General features: G+C 44.8%; 1 long non-coding RNA gene across 1 annotated transcript; it reads right to left on the reverse strand.

Moving 5' to 3' along the window:
* Positions 1-349: 349 nt before the first annotated feature.
* On the reverse strand, positions 350-17,659 carry LOC120232170. The gene is made up of 4 exons (XR_005528512.1): positions 17,357-17,659; positions 15,495-15,593; positions 13,181-13,294; positions 350-750 (listed from the first exon to the last, which is right to left on the reverse strand). It is a non-coding gene; the product is annotated as an uncharacterized LOC120232170 (long non-coding RNA).
* Between the last annotated feature and the right edge of the window lie 737 nt (positions 17,660-18,396).

An 18,396-nucleotide genomic window follows, 5' to 3' on the forward strand; every position in this document is an offset into this window, starting at 1 on the left:
CCACTCCTCATTCTTGTCTCCAGCTACTTGTGCTCAATAAGTCCTTCTGATGTGGGGCCTTTGCACATGCTCCTATCCACGTGGAAGGCTGTGCCCCCGCTTTTTGCCCACCTGGCTTCCCATCCTCCTTTAGGGCTCAAATGATGCACCACTTCTCCCTGGAGCCTTCCTCCGACCATGCCCTCTAGAGTGGTTTTCTCTCATTCCTGTGTCTATATCCCAGCCCCAAGTTTACGTCCTTCACAACGCATGTTCCAGTCGGTAGGTATTCTAATTTTCTGTCTACTTGCTGTGTCTCTCTTCCCTGCTAGAATGGAAGTTTCAGCAAGACAGGAGCATGACTCTTCTGTTAACTATGGCACTGCTGGTACAGAGCTAGTGTATTTTCAGGAATATTTTTAGAATGAAGGAAAAAATGAGGGAAGACAAGATATTGACTTGAAATCATTTCTCTGCTTCCCAGCCCAGAAAAGTTCTGTATATTCACAGAGGGGAAAAAAAAACCCTCAGCTCTTCCATTAAACAGACATCAAAATACAGTAGTTCCTAGAATTGAATTGCATTCTCTTTCACACTCTGGAGTTGGACACGGCAGGCTGGTAGAATGTTGTGTTTCCCACAGTAATGACGAGATCCAGATTCTCCTTCTCATTGCCTCCTATGGTACGGGGCATGTTGCATCTGTGTGGTTTAATGGGGTGGCCAGCACATCCAGGTTCCAGCCCATGGGAAGGGAGGAAGAAAGGAAGCCTAGAAAGAATGAGTTCCAATTAGGAGCTGAAGCAGAGGTTGCACAACACTTCTGTTCACATTTCATAGGCAATAACTTCGTACTACGTCCAGAAAGGGAGGGTGGGAAGTAGAGTCCCTCCAGCTGAATGACTTCACGCTGGGAGAAAAGAAAGACAGGTTTAGGGAAAATTTGCCATCTGCCACATGTTCTTCAACTCCTTTTGAGTAGAAAACGTTCTGGTGCCTACCCCAAGGTAGCAGAACCCATGTACAGACTGTCTTTGATTAGAGGAAGAAGACCTCCACCCTACCCCCAGATGCCCCACCGTCACATCGGAGCTGGGGGCTGGAGGTGTCGCACGATGGCCATAGTGGCAATTACTGCAGCTACCTTGAACGCCGAGACTCCAACATGCTCAATCCTCCCCCTTCCTCTTTGGCTCCAAAGCTCAGCAAACATCCAGATGTGTTTTGTTTTCATCCCCAAATGTTCCCATCCATGTCTTCATTCACTGTGCAAGAACGTGCAAAACACAACTGTCCAGAGTGTCTACTGCTTTAATCTGAGGCCAGGGAAACAAAGCAGCAGACCTTTTTGGTGTAGCCGAGACAAGCCTACACTACCAGCTTCCCTCAAGGTGATCTTGAGTAAATTATTTAATATCTTTAAGACTCGTTCTGCCCATTCCCAAAATGGGGGCTAAGATACCTTGCCATGTGGTTATTATCAGAATTAGCTCGTGAATGTAATGATCGTAGGTCTTTTTAAGAAATACCTGGCAAGTGGATATTCAATGTAGTTTTCTTTCAATCAGCGGCTTTCTCTTGCTAAATCCCAGCCTGATAAACCATCTCTTTTCCTCAACCTATACATATCCCTCCAGCCTATACTCTGTGGCCTACAGCCTTGTGGAAACACCCCAGTACACTTTTGTCTCTCTCTCTCTCCTCTCACTTCCTGTCCCATACTTGTTCCCATTTTTTATTTCATGCCTCGCACTCTTCAATGGCTGTTTTGTAAGAATTGTCCAGTCTCGCTGGCTGGATTACAAGTTCCCCAAAAGTAGCAGATATCACGTTAAGTTCCAGCTCGCCATGTCCAATGCCATGGGACTGCATAACATCTACTCAACAGACGTAACATCCACTCAACAGACACTCCACTGAGTTGTCGAAAGACACCAGCGGACTGAAGTTAGATAGACATAACCTTAGAAAAATAAATTAATTCAGCCATATTAGTCCCAAATGTTGGTTGATTCGGGATCTCTTTTTCAAATAGTAAAACATTCTGCTTATGTGAACTGAATGACTGACTCAACTATCCCTCTTTGGAAGAAGCTGAAAATGCTGCCTAAAATTATACTGCTCGCTGGAACTTCTGGTAACTCAGGATGCTGCCTTCTGGGTGGTGTTTATTCTATGCCACAAACACCTGAATTACTGAAATTGAAATCCATCCAGTTTCTGTGTTTGGGGTTCCAGCATTTTGTGGACTGGCAAATGTGCCTGACAAAAATCTGGGGAATGCTTGGCCTTTCATCCCTCTGAGAATTATGCCATTTTCCAAGAAAAGCTAAATAGCTCATTCATGTTTCACCCTCTGTTCTTCCAGGCTGGTTTCCTGAGGATATTTTTTAGCCAGACTGCTGTGTGTGTGTGTGTGTGTGTGTGTGTGTGTGTGTGTGTGTGTGTTAAATAGGCTGTTGGAAACTGGGAGTTTTAAACTAAAACTTATATCGAAAGATTCTTGAGTGCATTATCAAATGAAGAATATCATCCTCATTTCATCTATTTCAAACTAAGAAAACAAATGGAACATATAAATCGCATTCAAATCAGTGGCTTTTGCTAACAAATTCCCCCAGAGTATAACTTTAGATCCACATAAAATCTCTCAGTCCTTTCAGAGAAAGCTAACTAATAAGTACCATCAGGTAACAGAGCTGCCATGCTCTTTTTTTCCTTCCACCTCATTTTTATCAAGAGAAATGGGGTACTTCACAGTTCGAGGGCTTTCCGCACAGGAAGCCCTAGTGTGGCCTTAACACAAGCTGACACTTCTAGAAGGGTGAGGTCACGGAGGAGCACAGCTCCTTGACTGGACAGCATCCTTTAGGGGTTCCCAAAGGAAGGTGATAAGTGTATAAACCACCCACAAACATGGGGCGTGCTCAAAGCCATCTGAAACCTTGGGTCCTGTTTGGAAGATGAGAGGATGCATGGACTGCCGAGCACGGAGCCTGGATTCACTCCCCAAACCTAAGCAATAAGCTCAAATGCAGACAAGGAAAATACTTAGTTTGGCTTAAGTGGGCAGTTCAGGCCAGTGTGAACCCGGCAGGCAAAAGGGTCCAAGAATCTATAAAAGTTCTTTAGAAAACAAGAAGGCATTGGGAACGGAGATGGGCTGGCAATGGTAAATGTGTTCCCCTCAAAGCTAAAGTCAAAACCTCTTGAATATATCCAAGATGTTTGTGGTACCCACCTGTGCTAGTATGATGAATTTTTCTGACTTCTGTATTTTATGTTCTCTATGGTCAGCATGAACTTTTTTCATAATTAGGAAATTTAATTAAATTACAACTTGTAAATATCTATCTATCTATCTATCTATCTATCTCTCCTTTTCCTCAAAATGATGAAACCAGCAAGGCCTTCTTTTTTTTTTTTTTTTTTAAATGTTTTATTTATTTCTAGGAGAGAGAGAGAGACAGCGCGAGCAGGGGAGGGTCAAAGAGAGAGGGAGTCACAGACTGAAACAGGCTCCAGGCTCTGAGCTGGCAGTCAGCACAGAGCCCGACGCGGGGCTCGAACCCAAGAACCGAGAGATCATGACCTAAGCGAAAGTCGGACACTTAACCGACTAAGCCACCCAGGCGCCCCGAAACCAGCAAGGCCTTCTAAGAGGACTATTGAACTTTATCACAGAGGATTAAAGCCCACATGGGAGGATAGAAATGTGCAAGTTACTCCCATGGGCACAGAGCAGAGGGTAGGGCTATGGGGACAGGAGGCAGGGCTGGGAAGGGTCCCAAATACCACATCTCAGGGACCTTTTGTTTCTGTTAGTGGGGGCTTGCTGAACCGAACGAGCCAGTCTGTCTGGCCCTATCACATGCGCGAGGTGCGGAGGGCTGGCCACGCACTGCAGGCCATGATCACTGTCTTCAGAGAGCATGTAGAAGAGGCGCCCTTGCTTTGTAACGTAGAATGATGACAAGTCACGTGGCTTCCATCATTGAGAAACTGAGTCCTAGGGGAGCAACGCAGCCTGGTGTCTGATGACATTTAGTCCAAGAGTATGCACAGGACAACAAGCAATGTAGCAGATGAACAGGGGGCCCTGGAAGAAATGGCGCTGGTCCATGGCACTGCCTTCTAACCTACTGTGCCAGTCAGGGTCCCAGTGAGAAACAGAGGGCTCATTCAAATGGGTGACTCCGGAGAGGCCGATGAAGGGTCTGTTTACAGACATGTCACAAGGGTTAGGAAAACCAAAACTGTGGTGACCAGATGTCACCCCTAGGCTTGAAGCAGCACAAGGGAGGGGATGACTCCTGCCACACAGAAAAGCAATTGTGTCACCCTATGGTCAGCAGAAGGGACTAACGGGTCATCAGGACCCTGACCTCACTCTCCTGTGCCTCAGTTTCCAGCTCCTGACCCAGCCAGGACCTGATGGCAAAGAAGCCATTGATGCCACCATTAGAGACCTACCTTCTTCCCAAGATTCTCCACTGAGCAGGGTGGAAAAGGGGGTAGAGGGGGTCTGGAGGGACAAATGGAAAATGCCCAGCCCACACACTGTGTACTTTACTTTCAAACATTCATTTCCTAGTCTCGACCTTTCCCCACTAGAACATAAGCTCCCAGAGGACAGGGCTTTGACCAGTCTGTTCTCCACTGCATTCCAAGTACCTGCACCCAATAGGCATGCAGAGAATGTCTGTTGAATGTCTGAACCGAAGCAAAGAAGACAAGCAGCATTTTACATAAGGTAAAAATAGTTTTTAACGGGGTGTTTCCCTAAGGTAAACTGGCTCTTATTTTGACCATTCCGCCCAAAGCAAAATGTAGCCAACATACATGAGAAGGAAAATACGGTGGGGTCTAAGACTTGCTGAAAAGATTCTATTTATACTTTGCTTGGAGTGAAGAAAAGTTTTGGGAAGTGGACCGAAGAATTTTAAATCTCCTTAAAGAAACACAAGAAATACATCTTTCCCCTAACTCTCAGACCTGTGGTCTAGGGAAGAGAGGATGGTTGCCAGGATTCTTAAAGAAACTCAGTGTGAAATAGTGAAAAGATGTCAGGCTGTGGGTTTCCCTGCCACGGGAGGTTTGGGAGACCAACATTGTCTGGATTTGATGACAGGTAATGACATTAACTAATTACAAAACTAATCACATTTGGAGCGGTGGAAGCTGAGATCATGATAAGCATAATCAAATCCCTGACTTGAGGGCCTCAGGATCGGAGGATAAGCTTTCCCCCCTCACAAAGCTTGACCAGATGCCTTTCAGAGTTCTTTGTCTGAATGTTTTGGAAGATACCAGTGAGAGTCAGAACAGCATTGTGAATTGCAAAGCCCGGTGGCAGGTCTGGCACTAAGAGAGGGTGCTATAGGGACACCGCGTGGGTCCCTACTGGCTGAAGATGAGCCTTGTCTACCCCATCTTTAGGAGCTCCATCAAGGGAAATGTCAGGGCCTTGACCCTCTATCCATTCGCCCTAAATGTGAAAGGCCTGTGTCCCCCTCACGGTTTGGGTCATCTTGCACAAACTCCAACCCATTGGGGCCTCAGTGCCTTCTTCCGCAAAGTAGAGATTAAAATACCAGTTGCATTCGCCTCCCCAAATTGGCATCAGAATCCAGCGAAGAGTTTACTTTGCAGATTATCAGCTGCTTTAAATATAACAAGTATTACTAGCGTCGGCCAAATCCCAGGCCTGAATCACTATGATATGAACACCTCACTCATCAGAAAGGTGGAGAATCTTTAAAATAAAGAAGCTGACCACCTTCTGGTGGTAGGAAGTCCTCCACTGCTTTCTCTCTCTCTCTCTCTCACCCCTCTTGCTCTCTCTAGCCCTGTGGGAGGAAAGGGAAGAAGCTGGCCCCCTTCAAAGCATTTCCAGCCCTTTATCGAGACAACGGAGCAGAGGCCTTGGTCATTCTTCACATCTGGTAACATTCCTTAAGCCCCAGTGTAAAACTTGAAAGGAAATGAAATCCTAAATGCAAACACTATCTTTCAGTCTCTTGGAAAATTATCTACCACCACTGTCTCTCTCCTCCCAATTCACTCATCTTCAATTAAAGCGGTCTTTGGAGTTAAACCTCACTGTTCAGAACCCAAGCCATCGCTTAAGAAAGAGAAAAACATTAAGAGATCCAGACTTCAATTAACTTTGCCATTGATTTTTGCATAATTCTTGGGGGGAGGCATGATTCTTTTGGTAAAGTGAGGGCGCAGAACTCAAAGATTAATGGAGGTTCGGATGATGCTGGTGGGCAAGGACTAAAATATACTCAGTCTTGCTCCCCAGGCCCTGCTGAACAGCAAAAACATTTGGAAAATGGCCTAGAAGAGAGACCTGCTGAATTGCCCATACCAATGGGTCACTGCATTACTGCCACTCCACTAACGACATTACAGCTACCCCGGTAAAAAGCCTTAGGTAAATAGTGTTTCCTTGTACTTTTTCATCTTAATGTAATTTATATATTTGGTGTTTTGTAAACAACTGTGCGATTTTTCTTACCAATCGATAAAATACATAATCCAATCTTGCTTTTGTCAAAGCTGCAATTGTCCCACAACTGTTGAATACCTACCGCTCATAATGGGACCCCCGGGTTTGCATGGCTCACTTGCATACATGCACATGCACACACACTACGTAAATATGATGGAGGAACCTGCTGATACAGATATAATTTTTAATGTGTTGTGTCACTGAATGTCTATCAGAGGAAAAAATCTGTGAAAATAGATTTAAAACAACAGGCATTTTAATCAGGTAAGTACACAGCATTCATCTCTGTCCTCTAGAAATATGATTTCAGCATAATGAATGAAGGGAAGGAGCTCACTGGAATACAGCCTTTCTGAGCAAGAGTGAAACCAACTATCATGGCCAATCCTTTCCCCCTGTGGGGGATGGGAGTCCTGCTGTGATGAGGAACAAGATCATCATCCAAACTAGAAAAACTATTAGGATGGAGCAAAGGAAAGAAGATGTAACCATAAATGATCCAATTGGGAATTTCATTTTAAGATTGATTCCAACCATCCTTGACCTTCTGATGGGAAGTTCAACCCCGCGATAGAACCTGGCAATCTTCAGAAGTCCTTACAGGGGTGGAGCAGAAGGTTCCTTCTGTGGTAAAGAAGTCACCTTTCCAGGAAGTACAACGCAGTGAATTGAGGCCCATGGCCTCCTCTCAAACAAAATGCAAAAAGTCATGCCATGCAGTAGGCACCTAGGCAAAGCCATAAACATGAACCTGTTGCTTGCCACTCTTGTCAGAAAGAAAGCATTGGATTTGCATCTGATGAGGTAGCTTTTTTATCGTGATGCCAGTGCCTGCCATCTCCTAGGGATCCTGCAGGTGAGGGGGCCGAGCCCAGGGAGTGGCATACAGCAAGCCGATGCTCAGGCACGTACTGGCCATGTGCTCTATGTTAGCTCTGTTCCAATGGCTTTACCCCTCACCCAACCCTGTGAGGAGTTCCCGTCCTCCACTCCATTTTACAGATGATGCAGAGACACATAAAGTGACTTGCCCAAGGTCACACGGCTACGAGGTGCTGGAAAAGCACTCACCAGCCAGACAGCCGACTCTGAGAGTACCAACTAACCATAGTGCTGCTGCTCAAATGAGCTGAACAGAATTGAATGGAAAGTTGGAAAAGTGGTAGCCTTGAAAGAAGGCAGGAAACGATTTGGCTTAATTATAATCATCTCCAAAATCAAACCCAATTTGCTGAATTCTCCCCCTCCCCCTCGCCAGTGTTGAACAACGTTTCTATGAGGACAGAGAGACAAACATCCTCTCTCTGCCCACCCTCTCTGAACCTCCATCTTGAATCTTCCCTGTGAGAAGAACCAGTCCCAGCACCGAGAAACATTTCAGGGATGGCAAGAGAGAGGAAAGAGTCTATCACAGAGGTCAGCTCGAGACCCCAAAAACTCTGAACTCCAGCAGCCCCATCCCACCACTCAGCCCTGTGGTGTTGCCTCCCTCCTCCCACATGCAGGAGTGGAGGCAGGCAGACCCCAGGGTTCATCCCATTTGACTCATCCATTTCGACCTTGCAAAGAGTGTTTCTACACGTTCTGCCCATTCTTATTTTTTTTTAATGTTTTATTTATTTCTGAGAGAGAGAGAGACAGCATGAGCAGGGAAAGGTCAGAGACAGAGGAAGACACAGAATCCAAAGCAGCCTCCAGGCTCTGAGCTAGCTGTCAGCATAAAGCCCGACGCAGGGCTCGAACCCACGAACCTTGAGATCATGACCTGAGCCGAAGTCGGACACTTACACAACTGAGCCACCCAGGCACCCCATGTTCTGCCCCTTCAAAAACAGAGCTGGTGCTGATCTCAGTCCTCAACTCAGGCATTAAAAATGTCTACATTTTGGGGGCACTTGGGCAGCTCCATCTTGACTTCAGCTCAGGTCATGATCTCAGGGTCATGATACTGGGCCCTGCATCAGGCTCCACATTCAGCCTCTCTCTCTCTACCTCTCCCTCAGCTGCTTCCCCATGCTCACTCATGCTCTGTTTCCCTCGCAAAATGTGTGTGTGTGTGTGTGCGTGTGCTTGTGTGTGTTTCATAACTTAATATAATGTGTATTTTGAAGCTTCATTCTTCCAGGGTGGCAGAAACTCAGTAATGGAGTCTCCCTTGTGCCTAAGCCAAGGCCAAGTTCTGGGGATTCTTTAGTTCTAAGACATGGTAGGGGAGAGGCCAGCAGTGTCTCTTCAGGAAACCTCTGATATGTCACTCAGTCCCCCCTCACCTTGGTCCTCACACATCTTCTGCCCAAGTTACTCTGGACACCCTCGTACTCCACCCATACAGCTTCCACCAGATGGCCTGAGACCAAAGATAGATCTTCTCCCTGCCCCTTCCCCCACCTTCATGATTATGAAATGTCCCCAGAGACTTATAATCTCCACTCTTTAGCTGGGCCCTAAGTTCTTTCTGTTCCCCCCAAAATATAGCAAAACACTAAGGCTTACATCTGGAAGGACATCACAGAAACCCAACAACAGAGACTTACAAATTCATTGTGAGACACAACAAAAAAATCGGGCACAAAGACACCTTGGGTGGCTCCCTCAGTTAAGCTTCTGACTCTTGGTTTCAGCTCAGGTTGTGACCTCAGGGTTCGTGGGTTCAAGCTCCATGCTGTCAGCACAGAGCCTGCTTGAGATTCTCTTTCCCTCTCTCTCTGCTCCCCTCTCTCAAAAATAAATAAAATTTTTAAAAATCAGGCACAGTGCTAAACAAAGATGCAGTCAAGGAACCAGGCTCTTCCTAGCCTCCAGCCTGTTTAATGCTGAGTAACGATGGCAGCTGTCCCTTGGGCATCCCATATCACATGAGCAGGACAAAGCTGGCCAGGAAAGAAGTGGCGATAATGGACCATGGCCTACATTTCCCGCTCAGCACTGGAGGCACCTGCCTACTCTAATCTGTAAGATGGTGGGAAGGTGAGCTGTTGGTTTTCTAGCTTCTGTTACAGGAAATAGACAGTTGGGAGCACATTGAGGGTGTCAACCAAAAGACTCTGCCACAACCAGGGTAAGACTCATTTTTCACTGTCACTTCCCTCCCTGAAAAAAAAAGTAGGCACTGGCCTAGTTGCTTGAATGCAGTAAAAGTGAAGAGAAAAAACTAGAGGTAAAAGGTTGGATAAAGCTCCACACAATATTATACACCCTCATGGTTCAAGAATGCCTTGGTTTGGGTAGGTGCCCAGAGGAAGTTCAAATATTACTGGTTTCTCTGCAGGATCAGACTCAATGACCTAGATGTTTGAGGCCTTCATTTGAACTCCTGCACTCTCAGGCTGCATGACCTAAACCAAGGGCCTCTGCTCTTCCATCCCTATCTTGGCCCGGGGCAAAAGACCCAGAAGGCACTTAGTGGATGAATGTTGGGCCAAAGAAAGTGCCAAATTTGTGAACAGTGGAGGTTGGGCCAGAATGTGGTTGGGATGTTTCCTAACATGTATGACAGCAGAAGACCCAGTCACTAAGGGTGAACTTACAGAGACTTGCCATTTAATGCCAACTGTGTTCTACCCAGCTCCTTTGGGTGGCATGGAAGGGTCAGCTCAAGGCTCAGTGCACCTACAGAGGTCCAAAGACTGCCTCCCAACAGCTTCAAAATCACTTTAGCCACCAAGTGGTTTAGCAGAAAGGCTGACCCACCTGAATCTCAACCCTAGGTCTGCTCCACTAAAACCTTGAGAAATCCTTTGAACTGAGCCTTAATTTCTCTATCTGTAAAATAAAGACTACAATATCTACCTTGCACAGTTACTGTGAATGTGGCAGATAGTGGATGTAAAGCACCTGTCCACTGGCCTTCTTAGCCCATGGTAATTATCTTGCAGAAGGTCTTAGGGTCTTGGATTGGACCAGGAGTAGAACTCTGCCTGCTCTATCAGGGTAGATTTCCTCTGGGCCAGGAGGTGCTCCAGAATTGGATTTGGTTGGTTGGTTGGTTAGTTGGTTGGCTGAAAGAACGATGGTGATAGGGCAGGTTGGCTGGGAATGCCCTTCAATCCAACATGGCCAATAAGTGCTGCCTTCATGTGGGGGAGGCACTTTGATCTCTATGATTTGATCATACAGTAACACCACTTGCAGAGTGATTCGTTCTTTAGAGCTCTTGGGGCACCTTTAGTACTAACTACACTCCCATATAGTCATCTGTACACAAATGAGTGTAAGAAGTATTGTGACCAGCACTACACTCAGTACAACCAAAACAAGTTGTGCTTGGCAAAAAATAAAAGAAAAAGAATCTCTGGCTACATTAAGTGATGTAAGAACCAAGGAGGGAAGAACCCCATATGTTTGAGAAGACCATGTCTGAAGTTCTGGGGCATTCTGTGAGCTTCCTTATGGGGTACAAACTGAAACCTGGCTGGGGGAAAGGGTGGCCACCAGCACAATGAGAAAGTGCCTCCGCTATTCTAGAGTTGTAGAAATGAGGCGTGCTCTCCTTGGCAGGGGGATAAAAGGCTAAAAACTGTCGTCAAATATTTGGAGAGAGCTATCATGGGCAAGAATGAGCTTTATCTTATGTTCATCAAGAAGTAAAACTAGGAGCACCTGGGTGGCACAGTCTGTTGAGCGTCCGGCTTCGGCTCAGGTCATGATCTCACAATTCGTGGGTTCGAGTCCCACGTCGGGCTCTGTGCTGACAGCTCAGAGCCTGAAGCCTGTTTCGGATTTTGTGTCTCCCTTTCTCTCTCTGACCCTCCCCTGCTCACGCTGTCTCTCTCTCTCTCTCTCTCTCAAAAATAAATAAAACAATAAAAAAAAAAAAAAAGAAGAAGAAGTAAAACTAGAGCCACTCGTGGAATATTCCAAAAAGGCGTCTTTTGATCCAACTGAAGAAAAGGACTTCCATGACCACATTTGAAGATGAGATGTGCAGCCCTGAGAGACAGTGAGTTCCAGAAGCTAATGGTATTCAAAACTGGAGAATGAGTGCATGCTGAGGAGATCATATCACCCATGCCTCATGTGCCTGTGAGGAGAACCAAGGAGATCATTGCTTCAAATCCCCTTAGATGCCACCTCTCAGGTGGCGACTTGGCCACACTGCTCTGGACTGTCAGCTACTTGCTTCACCCTATCTCCACTCCACAGATTTGGTCCTGTGCAACCCAATGGAGCCTCTTCTTCAGTCCCCTTGGCTGGCTTCTGCCCTCTCTTCTCAAAGCCTCCTTATTACCCATGAAGCATGAGACATTCCAGCAAAACTCCACTCCTAACCATATTCAACCCAGAGGTAAGAGGGGAAAGTAATGGGGTGTTAATGTCCCATTAGGAAAACCATTCACCAATTGGTGGTGGGACTGGCACACCAATTCTTTTGCCACCTGTCCTCTATTAGTCCATCCTGAGACCCAACAGTTTATGCTCTGGGAGGACAGTCCTTGTATTTGGTTCCCATGGCTGCTATAACAAACGTGATGGCTCAAAACAACAGACATGGATTATTGCATAAGTCCACAGTCAGTACTGCTGAGGGGCCAGCAAGGACAGTGCTGCTTCCAGAGGCCCTGGGGGAGGGTCCCTTCTTCACAGATTTCAGCTTCCAGTGACTGCCCACATGTCTTGGCTTGTGACTGCATCACTCAAACTCCTGCCTCCATGATCACACGGCCCTCTCTTCTATGTGTCAGATCTGCCACTGACTCTGCCGCCACCTTGTAAAGATATTTACCATCGGATTTATGACCTACCCAGATAATCCAAGGTGATCCCTCCATCTCAAGATTCTTAGTCACACCTGCAAAGCCTTTGGCACGTTAGGTAACATTCATTGGTTCTAAGAATTAGGACACAAGACATTTCATTGGAGGCCAATATTTAGCCTACCACCAACCCAAGGACTAAGCAATCAGTTACACCACCTACCAAGTTGGGGCCACATCAATAACACACCCTTGTATTTGCTCCTTTCATCTCAGCCTCACCATCATTCTCCCAAACCTGTCCCACTCTGGGACTGAGCTCTCCACTAAAGAGACAGCACATGAAATTTTTCCTCAAGCTCTCCTTCCTGGGGAACCCAAAGTAATATGTGTAAACCATCAGGAACATGGTACACAGTAGTGGTAAGTATCCACGGCTGTAGTAATAGAAGAACAGCTCCTACGGTTTTCAAGGAGATGTCACTTTTTTCAAGAGCATTGTCTAATCACTTAAAAATAGGCTATACACTGAGAAAATGGAGGTCATCTATTTCGGTGGGATTTTACACTGCGCTGAAAGATTTATTTCCCCTCTATAAAACATTTCCACCCTGATGACAATTACTCAGGAGAACACCTGCTAAAAGATTAGAATTAGAAAAGGAAGGGCTTTCCCACAGCAAATGGAAGACAATTCACTCAATTACAGGGATGTTAAATAAATTAGTTAACGCTTACAAATTTCTTACAGATGAAAAGTGTTATCTGTATCACTACTAAGACCAGCTATGAATATGTTTTTTGTGTGCTGAACCAAATTACACTTCTTAAAAGAGCAGCATCCTAGGTCCTGGGACCATCTGAGAGGTAACACAGTTTTGTTGATGAATTATAGAAGCAGACACCACCACCCCCAAACTCAGTTGGCAGAGCTGTGACTGACTTATGGAAACAGAGGGGAAAGAGAATGAAGCAGAATTTTCTACTGTACCTCTCAGAGGTCTTTGCAGGTGACAATTCTCCAATGGAAGATTCTGGAAGGTTTGCTTTCTTATGAGGCAGCTTCACTGGCACCTGCGTGCCAGACTTGGGCTCACAGATAAACCTGAAAAAAAAAAAAGCCCACAACACTGAATATCAAGAAAATATTGGCAAACTTCCCTGTTAAAATAGCAAGCATCAAAAACAGAAACTTTCAAGAATATCACTCCTCCTACCATGACAAGGCAAATTTAATATTTTGGTGGAAGCTGCTTCCTCCAGGCACATTTGATAACCGTCATTTCAAAAATTACTGGACACATCATTGAATGAATACAATCTGAATGAAGGCTGTATTTAAACAGTGTGGTAAAATAAGTCCACATCTGGCATGTTTAATTTATGTCATTTAACTGGACAATTCGTATTTGAAAATTCCTTTGATCTGGATTCCCTTGGACTTTGTATACAAAATCTTCACTTACAAATTTTCCAAACCTAGATTGTCACCATCCTTTCATTGCTGGTACAGTCTGTTATCAACATTTCAGCATCTCTCTCTTTGCTTTCGTGGTGTGTACACACACATAAATAGTACACGCACGCACACACACATGCACACACACACACAGACCATAAAACAACATGTTAGGCTTTTGAATGATAGGATTGCTCTTCCTTTCCCATCCCATCTACTCTCTCATTCTCCATATCACGAATAAGGGCCAACCCCTTGGGCAGGACAGAGGAAATCCAGAGGAGAATCTATATCCTTCTGGAGGATTCTCATCTCAATGATCCAAGAACAAAATTATTCTACGAGTCTTCCAATGCTCCTTTATATAGTCCTCACTCTCCCTGAAAAATTCAGCTCTTTTTTCATGCATAGCAGCCTCTTAAATAATATTGAATAGTGAGTGAATGAGTGAATAAACTAAAGAACTGAGCATTTTTGAAGCCATGGAAAGAAGCATGATGTAAGAAAGCATATGGTAAGGGTGTCTGGGAGGCTCAGTCAGCTAAGTGTCTGACTTGGGCTCAGGTCATGATCTCACAGTTTGTAGATTCAGGCCCTGAATTGGGCTCTGCACTGATTTGAGGAACCTGCTGGGAATTCTCTTTCCCTCTCTCTCCACCCCTCCCCAACTTGCACTTTCTCAGTCTCTAATTAAAAAAAAAAACTTAAAAAAAATTTTTTTAATGTTTTATTTATTTCTGAGAGAGAGAGAGAGAGACAGCGTGAGCAGGGAAGGGTCAGAGGGAGAGAGGGAGACACAGAATCTGAAACAGGCTCCAGGCTCTGAGCTGGCTGTCAGCACAGAGCCCGACGTGGGGCTCGAACCCACAAACCGTGAGATCATGACCTGAGCCGAAGTCGGACGCTTAACTGACTGAGCCACCCAGGCGCCCCTAAAATAAACTTTTTTAAAAAAGCATATGGGATACGAGAAAGAACGGTGACTTAAATCAGGAAACCTAGCTTCCAGCTCCCTGATGACTTAGTACTTGACCTTGGGTTAGGCTATCTGTCTTATTGCTTCACAGGCCAAACAGAAATAACATTTATCCTGATGTTTTCATTTGTCACAAATATAGCATCTTATGGTTTAAAGACTCACATTCTCTTACTTGACCCATTCAATGACCAATTGGCAATGGGTGCCCAACTTCCATAATGTTGACCATAATGTCTTGAAGTAGTTAATAAATAAAAATGCACTCCAAGCCAGAAGTTTCAGCACCTTCCCCTCCATGTAGTAGACAAAGGAAGAGCCCCGCCATGATCAATGCCTTGCGGCTGAGGCAATAATGACAGAGCCCTTTCTCAAACCATGATTTCCTGCCCCAAGTCTGTGTCCCTTCCTGCTGTCTATACACCAGTACCCATAACATAAGCACATTCCCAAAGACCCTTTCATCAGGTGAGGGCCGCCATCCAAATTCCTACAAGTACATTTCTCAGCATGGAGTAGTTATTTAGCAGATACTCAGTGAACTGGACAGACTGTATCAAGAGTCAGCACACTTTTTCTGTAAGGAACCAGTCAATCCTTTAGATTCTGTAGGCCATGTGGTCTCTGTTGCTACAGCTCCATGTTGTAGTGCAAAAAGCAGCAGCAGACGATCCATCAACAAATGCGTGCAGCTGCGTTTCAATAAATCTTTATTTGCAAAAACAGGCAACACGTCAGCTTTAGCCTGCAGGCCTGTGGTTGCCAAACTGTTGGACTGCATCAACTTCCAGAACCATCTTGATGTCAAAGACATTATTTTAAAACTTCCTTTTAGAAACAGGGTGCCGACAACCCTTGATGAACACATACATCCAGGCAGGCACCTTTGTCCCTCTTCTTCCACTGGCCTCTGATAAACACCGACTGGCAGAGAGGACATGGGGCATTTATCCTTCAATTGCAGTTATTCTGAAAGACAAAGCAGGGGCAGAGATTAAAACCAGACCCCTAGTCTCTGTGCCATGCCTAACATATCAAGTGCCCCTCTTCAAATTGTACTGAGTTCACTGTCTACCTAATAGAGAAAATAGAACCATTCTTTCACTTAATCGTCTTTTAGTAAGGGTCTGGGGGGGGTGGGGGACAAGGTTTACTAAAGGCCCTTATAAAATGCCGGCTGAAAGGAATAATGCTCCTTGGCACCAAAGAATCTTTTTCATGTGAAGCTACATGATCACTTTTCGTTTTGTTTCTCAAGCACCCCATGGCACCCATCCATGTATGAGGCTAATAACTGCATGAATCTAGTTAAAAGGAACCAAGCAATTATTTTAATTAGAAGAGAACAAAAATAACACTCCTGGATTCTGTTTTAAGGGGCAAGAAGGAAGTAGTCAGGGTTCAAAAAGATCCCGCAAAATATTTTTGTGAAAGGAAAAATAATTAAGGCCAAATTTAGAATGTGCTTGCAATAAATGGGCCAAATAAAATGAATGGCCCCACTGTGCAAGCAAAACCCATTCATATATAAGAGCCCCAGAAAGTCCATTTTTATGTGATACCATTTTGAGGGTATAGCCAATTTTACAAAGTGAAAGTGAATGTCTAGTAGAGACTTTAATGATCCTTGTGAATCTCTTACACAATTTCTTATAGAGTTTCTGTGTAAACTCTTTTATTAATAAGAGAAAAGGGGAAGGATATTGGTCAACTTGCCTTTCAAATAGGATTATTTTTTTCATTTAAATTCTTGGAGGAAAGTGTTTGAATTTGTTTCTCTGGAAAAAATCTGTCTTTATAGAAAATCTTTGTCACTAATCCATTCTACAAAATGAGAATTCCATCATAAGAGTCTTAATCAGGTGAACTGAAATCAGTCGCTCAGGAAGAGATTGATATTCACAGATTTTCCATAGCTTCTAGTCATGGCATTTGGGCCATCTCATTCCATCTTGGGCTTCCAAAAAAAAAGATGAAATGAAACTCAAACAAGTCAACTAGTAAGTGCTGTTCCTTCTGTTTAAGTCTAAATGTGTTTACTGAACACCTGTTATCATCCAACACATAGTGAGTTATAGACACAGGAATAACTAAGATCTGGACCCAGCCTTCAAGAAGTTCACAGTCTAATCAGAAACAAAGCCATGGATGAGGAGGGGACCATGCATCTCCAGTTAGGTGGGATCAACAGTCTCTGGCCTGAGTCGATTGTTCAAGAATTACCTGCCCAGGAAAATGACATGGACAGCCCATCCCCTGCGGAAAGATCGGCATCCACAAAAACTGAGACACAAATAACTCCAGGGGAAAACACTGGGAACTGCAGCAGACAGAGCTGCTGGGGAGTAAGGAGAAGACTGAAGTGGAGAAAAGAGGTGAGGTAAGCTGGAGAGGTAAGCAAGAGCAGGGTCACAGGAGAATTCGTGTGCTGTGTTCATGAGCCTGGACTTCCTCTCGTACAGCAATGGAGAGCCACTATGCAGTTTTCAACATGGACTAACATGGCTGGCTGCCTATTTTAGAGTGAGCACTTGGATGGCTGGGAAGGGGATGAAATGGACACTAGGTACCCCACAATTGCCACAGCCCAAGCAAGAGGTGACAAGGCCTTGAACTTGGATAATGGCAAGCAGGAATGGAGAGATGGGGTCAGATATGAAATATACAGTATGGAAGGAGATTAAAATTTAAAACAAAAAACAAGCAAAAAAAAAACCTCCATGGAACAGCACCTGAAGGGGTCAAAAAGTAGATGAAATTGGCTTTGAAGGTTCTCAGTGGGAGCAGGTGTTTCATCTGAATGCTGGTCATGTGTCCAAAAAGCTTCTCATCTCATAGGCTTTCCTTTAAACCCAGGGTGAACTGTGATCGTGGGTTCTGGCACTGAGATGCAATAATGGACTTCAGCCTTGGGCACGTGAGCAGGTTGTGACTGCCTGTAAAAAACTCCCAGAAGATCATGTAACTTCCATTTTCTTCCCCAGGCAAACTCACACAAAACCAGCCTTCTGCTGCCAGTCTAAGTTAACATCTACAGAAGCCTGGAATGAAAGAACATTGTGGTGAACACTTACTGTGCTGGTTAGTTTTATGCATCACCTTGACATGGTTAAGAGGTGCCCAGATACCTGGTAAAACATTACTTCTGGATATCTCTCCAAGGATGTTTCTGGAAGGGAACCAGAACCAGTAGATGAGTAAAGATCACCCTCACCAGTAAGCCTCATCCAATCCACTGAGGGCGTGAATCAAACAGAAAGGTGGAGGAAGGGTGAATTTTCTCTTTGCCTTAGCTGGGACATCCACCTTCTCCTGCCCTTGAGCATCAAAGCTTCTGTTTCTTGAGCCTTCAGAATCCAACTAGAACTTACACAATTGCCTGCCCCCCACCACACACACACACACACACATCCTTGTGATTCTCAGGCCTTCAGACTTGGGCCGAGTTACCTGGCCAGATTTCCCAGTTCTCCAACTAGCAGAGAGTGGATCATGGGACCTCTTTTCTTCTGCAACTGTGCTGTCAATTCCTATAATAAACACATACACACACTGGCTCTGTTTCTCTGGAGAACCTTATGATATACTTAGGACAAACTACATATATTTTAAGTAACTATATTAGATTAAATTTATTTATGTTTTAATTTTTTTAAAGAACATACAGAGGACGCCTCTCCAACTCATTTTATGAGCCAGCTAAGCCTTGATAGCACACCTGACAAGGGTATTACAGTAAAGGAAAATTACAGGTAAAATTCATGCAGACACG

This window comes from Hyaena hyaena, unplaced genomic scaffold (genome assembly GCF_003009895.1).
Source record: "Hyaena hyaena isolate Hyena2069 unplaced genomic scaffold, ASM300989v1 scaffold_68, whole genome shotgun sequence".
NCBI classification, from domain to species: domain Eukaryota; kingdom Metazoa; phylum Chordata; class Mammalia; order Carnivora; family Hyaenidae; genus Hyaena; species Hyaena hyaena.